This window comes from Schistocerca piceifrons, chromosome 1 (genome assembly GCF_021461385.2).
Source record: "Schistocerca piceifrons isolate TAMUIC-IGC-003096 chromosome 1, iqSchPice1.1, whole genome shotgun sequence".
NCBI lineage: Eukaryota > Metazoa > Arthropoda > Insecta > Orthoptera > Acrididae > Schistocerca > Schistocerca piceifrons.
The window spans coordinates 1,124,460,014-1,124,468,264 of record NC_060138.1 but is presented as its reverse complement, the minus strand read 5'-3'; the positions used below and the strand labels follow the sequence as shown (position 1 = coordinate 1,124,468,264).

The 8,251-nt window shown below is 45.5% G+C and overlaps 1 pseudogene; it reads right to left on the bottom strand.

Moving 5' to 3' along the window:
- Window positions 1–1,327: 1,327 nt before the first annotated feature.
- LOC124727631 lies at window positions 1,328–1,447 on the bottom strand (annotated as a pseudogene).
- Window positions 1,448–8,251: the final 6,804 nt, after the last annotated feature.

Below are 8,251 nucleotides of genomic sequence, written 5' to 3'. Positions count from 1 at the left end.
AAGTGTGCCCTCGGCAAATGACTATTACGAGACGTTTGAAGTCACACTGTAAGAACTTCACCACAGGTTCGCCAGTCTGAACTACTCGCAAGTGAAGTCAGTCTCAGGACAGGTTCCAAGTAGTAACCACACATGCCAGGCCTTCGACTAGAAGTCTCCTTACTGGACCAAAGTCTCGCACCACAGTGCTTCGCACCTCTTCAGAAAAAAAAATTCCGTTTTCTCGCAAATAGCACGAACGACACCGCCTTCACCCTGTCTTGAGCCAATCACATGGCTCTAGAGGTGCTAAATCTCCCCTCCCACACGACAACACAACCTCATGTCGAGCCAGGGCAAGAGTTAAGAAACCTGTGTCTCTGAAAAAGAAACCGCCAATTGCAGGTTTTTAAGTTTTCACAGAGGGGGAAGGCATGATTTTTTCCTGAAGTAGTGTTTCTTCCCACAGCAACAAGTGAACAGTTACAATCTCAAAGATCTTTATCTAAATCGCCTGTGCCTTGAAGCTTGTTAGTCCTAGCTATGAAGTGTAATAAAAATTCTATCTCTATACGTTTCTCAGACGCCGGAGTTTTCTTGTATATCCAAGGCAGCCGAGGGAAGTGGTCTATTTGCACTATCGGCAAACATGAAAACATGTTAATTTTTATTACAGTACAGTACAGTAAGAACTTCACCACAGGCTCGCCAGTATAAACTACTCGCAAGTGAAGTCAGTCTCAGGACAGGTCCCAAGTACCAACCACACATGCCAGACCTTCGACATACATGTGGCTCTACACACAATGCCCGGTTTACGACTCTGCTGGATAGACATGTTCCTTTAGACTGTCGCTCCAGCCCAGGCTTCTGCTGGCGCCGTGGCAGGTAGCACAGCATTGCTCTGCTGGAGCCCTGTCTCAAAGAGGGGTTGACCTGTCTGCCCTCTATGGCTGTGGGCCTGTCCGGCAAGATTCACTAAGGGATATGCTCGCTGCCAATTGATTCTATCTCCCAACAAGCCATTTCATTGAGCCAAAAATCATAAAAATACCTCATGCTTTTAGCGCCCATTAAGCTCCATCAACGTCTGCTCAGGCCGATAACTTTCTAGCTTCTTGCTGAAGGTGCATCAGGTTGTAATAAGGCACTCGGTCATCAGGCCACAAGTGGCCCATCGGGACCATCCGACCGCCATGTCATCCTCACTAAGGTTGCTGATAGGAGGGGCGTGTGGTCAGCACACTGCTCTCCCGGTCATTACGATGGTTTTCTTTGACCGGAGCCGCTACTATTCGGTCGAGTAGCTCCTCAATTGGCATCACGAGGCTGAGTGCACCACGAAAAATGGCAACAGCACATGGCGGCCCAGATGGTCACCCATCCAAGTGCCGGCCATGCCCCTGACAGCGCTTAACTTCAGTGATCTGACCGGAACTGGTGTATCCGCTGCGGCAAGGCCGTTGCCCAGGTTGTAATAAAATCTTTAATAATTTTCTGTATGCGAAAAATAGGTGAGAGAGTAACTTGTCCACTCTCAATATATTGAATTTTCTCCTTGTGGTCATTCTTCGAGACGAGGGGAGGAAGGAGGGCGAAATAAAATGTTGTCCGACACTTCCCAGAAAGCGCTCTTTGAAAAATTCACTAGCAAATCTGCATGTGATGCCCCATGCCTTTCTTGTAACGCCAAAAGAGTTTGTTGAGCATCCCCGTAATGCTCTCGCGCCGGCTAAACCAAACCGGTGACGAAACGTGCCACTTTTCGTTGGGTCTTACCTATCTCTTTCGAAAAAGTGATCCTTCAAATTTATTCTGCAGAGTACGTATTCAAGTAATCCATTAGCCTGTCTCTGATAATGGAATCTATCATCTTGGACAGTCATGACTTTAGAGAAATAGGCCTGTAGTCTTCTACATATTCTTCATTATCTTTCTTTAGTAGAGGAACGACTCTTGCTGGTTGGAGATACTCTGGAAAGTTATCTGAGTTGAAGGACTCATTTATTATATCAGTTAATAGGCCTAGTGCACTGCCTCTACTTTCTTTAAGCACACAGACTGATACTTCATCTAAGAGCTGCTGAGTTCTTAATTTTTAATTTTTATACTGTTTTCCTAGCTTCACACTCTGTAGTGGATAGCAGCACCATTGTAGTTGCCTCGTAATTTTTTTGCTTGGACAACACTTCATTTTGGGACGTTGTGTTGTAATTTCTCTGCTGTATCTAAAAAATATTCATTCACATAATTTACTAGTTTCTAGGGAGCATTTATTCATCCACCACTTTTATCTGTAAGTTACTATCTGTTTTCCGCTTTCTTGTTTACAATATTCCAGATTGTTTTTGAGCATTAGGTACTGCTTTCCCATTTGCTCTCTTTTTTGTGGCAAGCAACAGGTTCCTGTAAATCTTTTCAGATCTTTGATAATAGTTCAGGAGCTTCTGCTCACAATTGAGTTTTATTACCGAAGAGACATATTTCATGGACGGAGAAGACTTTCTTATAAATGCTGTTATCCATTCATTTGTATTGGGAATTGCTATTTTCGTGGATATTTTTGAAAATGGCTGCTCAAAGTGAGTTTAAATAACGGTACTGGACAGAACTTAGAGAATTTTGCAACCATATTGATTTATGTACAAACTTAACCTTGGCTTTGGTTTAACGGTACCCCTGAAAAGTCTTGAATCTTCGGTTTTGAAAGAGGCGTAAGAACTAGACACTTTTCCAAAGCAACCGCGATTGTTTCCTCTGAACCGCCTTCTGCAAACATTTCAGCGTAGCTCAATAACTGACAGCATTCACGGTCCATCCATGGGTGACAAAATTAACTGGCAGCACAATCTGCGCGTCCAAAAATCAGAGACCTTAATTTTTCTACACAGGTACCATTTTTTTACCTTCTTGCCGTCGAGCGCAGATACGAGGGTGACTCAAATGAAAAACTTAAAATATTTTTTTAAATATTATTTATTGTTCATAAGTGGTACGAAGCTGTATCACATTGCAACATAATCTTCCCCACGCTCAATGCAAGTCCTCCAGCGCTTACAAAGTGCATAAATTCCTTTAGAAAAAAATTCTTTTGGTAGTCCGCGCAACCATTCATGCACCGCGTGGCGTACCTCTTCATCAGAACGGAACTTCTTTCCTCCCATTGCGTCTTTGAGTGGTCCAAACATATGGCAATCACTTGGGGCAAGGTCTCGTGAGTATGGTGAATGAGGAAGACGCTCAAAATGCAGGTCTGTGATTGTTGCAACTGTTCTACGGGCATGTTGCAAAAGGACACCTGTTGACAGCAATCCACGTCGCTTTGATTTGATTGCAGGCCGCAGATGATTTTTTAGGAGATCTGTGTATGATGCACTGGTGACAGCGGTCCCTCTAGGCATGTAATGCTTCAAAATGACGCCTTTTTCGTTCCAAAAGAGAGTCAGCACGACCTTCCCTGCTGATGGTTCTGTTCGAAACTTCTTTGGTTTTGGTGATGAGAAATGGCGCCATTCCTTGCTCGCTCCCTTCGTTTCCGGTTGGTGGAAGTGAACCCAGGTTTCGTCCCCAGTAACGATTCTTGCAAGCAATCCATCAACTTCTGGTTCAAAGCGCCGAAGAAGTTCATCACAAACATCAACACGTCGTTCTCTCATTTCAGGAGTCAGCTGCCGTGGCACCCGTCTTAAAGATACTTTGTGAAACTGAAGCACGTCATGCGCAATGTGGTGTGCTGACCGATGACTAATCTGTAAACATGCTGCAGTGTCATTCAGTGTCACTCGGCGGTTTTCCTTCACTATGGCTTCAACTGCTGCAATGTTCTGTGGAGTCACAACTCGTTGTGCCTGACCTGGACGAAGAGCATCTTCCACTGAAGTTACACCATTTGCGAACTTCCCACTCCATTAGTAGACTTGCTGCTGTGACAGACATGGATCACTGTACTGAACCTTCATTCGTTGATGAATTTCAATAGGTTTCACGCCTTCACTAGGCCAAAACCGAACAATAGAACGCTGTTCTTCCCTGGTGCAAGTCGCAAGTGGGGCGGAAATCTTTATACTGATAGTATGTATGCATCTACACTACGCTGCCATCTACAGGCCATTCTGCACGCTGCTTGTAGCACGATTACCAACTTACAGGATAACGTCGCGAAATTTCGATTTGTTATTACAAATTTAAGGTTTTCATTTGACTCACCCTCGTATGATGGAGAAATGGAATAATCTTCGCCTGATGCTGCATTAAGTGCACGAGAGACAACCCCATTCACTTGGCTGTATTCTTGCCTGAGAGTTGTCACAGTAGCCAGCGAGGAACACATCTTCTGCTATAGCTCGCGTGGGTTACGGTGGCAGATCTGCAGTGACCAGTTTTTATCCAAAGCGCTGGGCGAGTTCATTCGTTTGTTCAGAAGGGGAGGCCGACAAGAGTTTGACACCTTTCGGCTTGTTGGCGATGACAGAAGAGAGGCGCACGCCCTGCAATCTTTCTCAAACGATTTTGCAGAAACTATCGGTAAAAATTTTCGTTTTTGCTTCACTTGTTGCTTTATATGTCAGGTTCATTATGGTGCGCACATAATTTCGTTAATGTTCATAGTCATTGTGATATTTACGTGGAAGTAAGACACTGCACGAACTTCGAAAAAGTTTGCAATTAAAAATAAGGGTCATTATGATTTTGTGTCTGGTGCGTATTTCATAGTATGTTGCCGCGTGTGATATTTAGTTAATATAGTGAATTTTTCTTCAGATTTGGTTGGAGGTCTCTGTCTCACACCAATCTCAAGAAAACTGATGTGACGTAGCGCACTGATTTGCGATCGCACCGTGCCAGCGATAAAGCCAGAGTGAAATATCCACAACATTCCTCATATTTCATAAATGATTTGAGATATCGAAGAGATTTTATCAAATGACAGCACACAAAGAGAATTTTTCCAAACTTCAATATCTACCATGTTATTCCACCAACTACAGATTTTCCGATGAAAAAAGCTAATTTCTGAGGGCCATCAATAGCAGGTGAAACGAGAAATGCTGCTTGTTTTGGAACAACATATGTGAAGTCATTCCACGTTTATTTTGTACCAAGGATGTACTTCTTCATAAGATGCTGACCTTACTTTTCCTTAGTTCCTCACTTAATAAACTTAATAAACCACTGTTTCGGAATTCTGTCGGAGATGTGTCTCCAAGATATGTTAGTGAGGTGAGACTGTGTAAACTCTGCTCAGTTTTGGCAAAAGAAGCAAATTTAAACACAGCAACAAAATAAATGTGTAGGTTTCACACAAGTTACAAATGGTTAGCAAACCAGGGCAGAGTAAAATACAGGGAGCAAATGGCTATTTACAATTTGTACAGAAATCAGATGGCAGTTAAAAGAGTCGAGGTGCATGAAAGGGAAGCAGCGGTTGGGAAGGAAGTGAGACACGGTTGTAGCCTATCCCTGATGTTATTCAATCTGTATATTGAGCAAGCAGTAAAGAAAACAAAAGAAAAATTCGGAGTAGGAATTAAAATCCATGGAGAAGAAATAAAAACTCTGACGTTCGCCGATGACATTATAATTCTGTCAGAGACAGCAAAGGACTTGGAAGAGCAGCTGAACAGTATTGACAGTGTCTTGAAACGAGCATATAAGATGAACATCAACAAAACGAAAACGAGGATAATGGAATGTAGTCGAATTAAATCAGGTGATTCTGCAGGAATTAGATTAGGAAATGAGACGCTTAAAATAGTAAATGAGTTTTGCTATTTTGGAAGCAAAATAACTGATGATGGTCGAAGTAGAGAGGATATAAAATGTAGACTGGCAATGGCAAGGAAAGCGTTTCTGAAGAAGTGAAATTTGTTAACATTGGGTATAGATTTAAGTGTCAGGAAGTCGTTTCTAAAAGTATTTGTTGGAGTGTAGCCATGTATGGAAGTGAAACATGACCGAGAAATACACTCCTGGAAATGGAAAAAAGAACACATTGACACCGGTGTGTCAGACCCACCATACTTGCTCCGGACACTGCGAGAGGGCTGTACAAGCAATGATCAAACGCACGGCACAGCGGACACACCAGGAACCGCGGTGTTGGCCGTCGAATGGCGCTAGCTGCGCAACATTTGTGCACCGCCGCCGTCAGTGTCAGCCAGTTTGCCGTGGCATACGGAGCTCCATCGCAGTCTTTAACACTGGTAGCATTCCGCGACAGCGTGGACGTGAACCGTATGTGCAGTTGACGGACTTTGAGCGAGGGTGTATAGTGGGCATGCGGGAGGCCGGGTGGACGTACCGCCGAATTGCTCAACACGTGGGGCGTGAGGTCTCCACAGTACATCGATGTTGTCGCCAGTGGTCGGCGGAAGGTGCACGTGCCCGTCGACCTGGGACCGGACCGCAGCGACGCACGGATGCACGCCAAGACCGTAGGATCCTACGCAGTGCCGTAGGGGACCGCACCGCCACTTCCCAGCAAATTAGGGACACTGTTGCTCCTGGGGTATCGGCGAGGACCATTCGCAACCGTCTCCATGAAGCTGGGCTACGGTCCCGCACACCGTTAGCCCGTCTTCCGCTCACGCCCCAACATCGTGCAGCCCGCCTCCAGTGGTGTCGCGACAGGCGTGAATGGAGGGACGAATGGAGACGTGTCGTCTTCAGCGATGAGAGTCGCTTCTGCCTTGGTGCCAATGATGGTCATATGCGTGTTTGGCGCCGTGCAGGTGAGCACCACAATCAGGACTGCATACGACCGAGGCACACAGGGCCAACACCCGGCATCATGGTGTGGGGAGCGATCTCCTACACTGGCCGTACACCACTGGTGATCGTCGAGGGGACACTGAATAGTGCACGGTACATCCAAACCGTCATCGAACCCATCGTTCTACCATTCCTAGACCGGCACGGGAACTTGCTGTTCCAACAGGACAATGCACGTCCGCATGTATCCCGTGCCACCCAACGTGCTCTAGAAGGTGTAAGTCAACTACCCTGGCCAGCAAGATCTCCGGATCTGTCCCCCATTAAGCATGTTTGGGACTGGATGAAGCATCGTCTCACGCGGTCTGCACGTCCAGCACGAACGCTGGTCCAACTGAGGCGCCAGATGGAAATGGCATGGCAAGCCGTTCCACAGGACTACATCCAGCGTTTCTACGATCGTCTCCATGGGAGAATAGCAGCCTGCATTGCTGCGAAAGGTGGATATACACTGTACTAGTGCCGACATTGTGCATGCTGTGTTGCCTGTGTCTATGTGCCTGTGGTTCTGTCAGTGTGATCATGTGATGTATCTGACCCCAGGAATGTGTCAATAAAGTTTCCCCTTCCTGGGACAATGAATTCACGGTGTTCTTATTTCAATTTCCAGGAGTGTAGTTTAGGCAAGAAGAGAATAGAAGATTTCGAAATGTGGTGCTACAGCAGAATGTTGAAAATTAGATGGGTAGATCACATAACTAATGAGGAGGTATTGAATAGAATTGTAGAGAAGAGAAATTTGTGGCACAACTTCACTAGAAGAAGGGATCGGTTGGTAGGACATGTTCTGAGGCATCAAGGGATCACCAATTTAGTACTGGAGGGCAGTATGGAGGGTAAAAATCGTAGAGGGAGACCAAGAGATGAATACACTGAACAGATTCAGAAGGATGTAGGTTGCAGTAGGTACTGGGAGATGAAAAAGCTTGCACAGGATAGAGTAGCATGGAGAGCTGCATCAAACCAGTCCCTGGACTGAAGACCACAACAACAACAACAACAAACCAGGAGAAAATAAATCACTGCATTTTCGGCGGAATTCTTTTAAGATGCTAACCAAAGAAGATGTGACAGATCTTTTTGAATGATCACCATGCAGGTATGGGCGTGGACGGATCCTGCTTAATGTTTACCAAAAATATGGGTGTAGGCTTCAGTTTAGAATGGTTTTCCCCTCCAGCACTCGGCATTTCCCCTACAGCGCTCTGAGCGACCCCCCACCACTGCCACTCTCCCCACGCTTCCCCAGCCGACTGCGCATCTAGCGGCCACGACATTTTGCGCGCACTATAAACCAATGTGTTATCCACTACACTGGCAACGGAGCTGCTGAGCCAGTGTGCAGCCTGTCTCACAAGAATAACACTATTGGAGTGATTCAGTACTTTCGGCACAGTACATGTCGTAATCTGAGGTGGATGTGCTTGCCAGCACAAACCTTTGCTACTTTTGTAAATATGTTCTGCCTTTACCAAATCCTTGGCACCGCACTACACCTCTT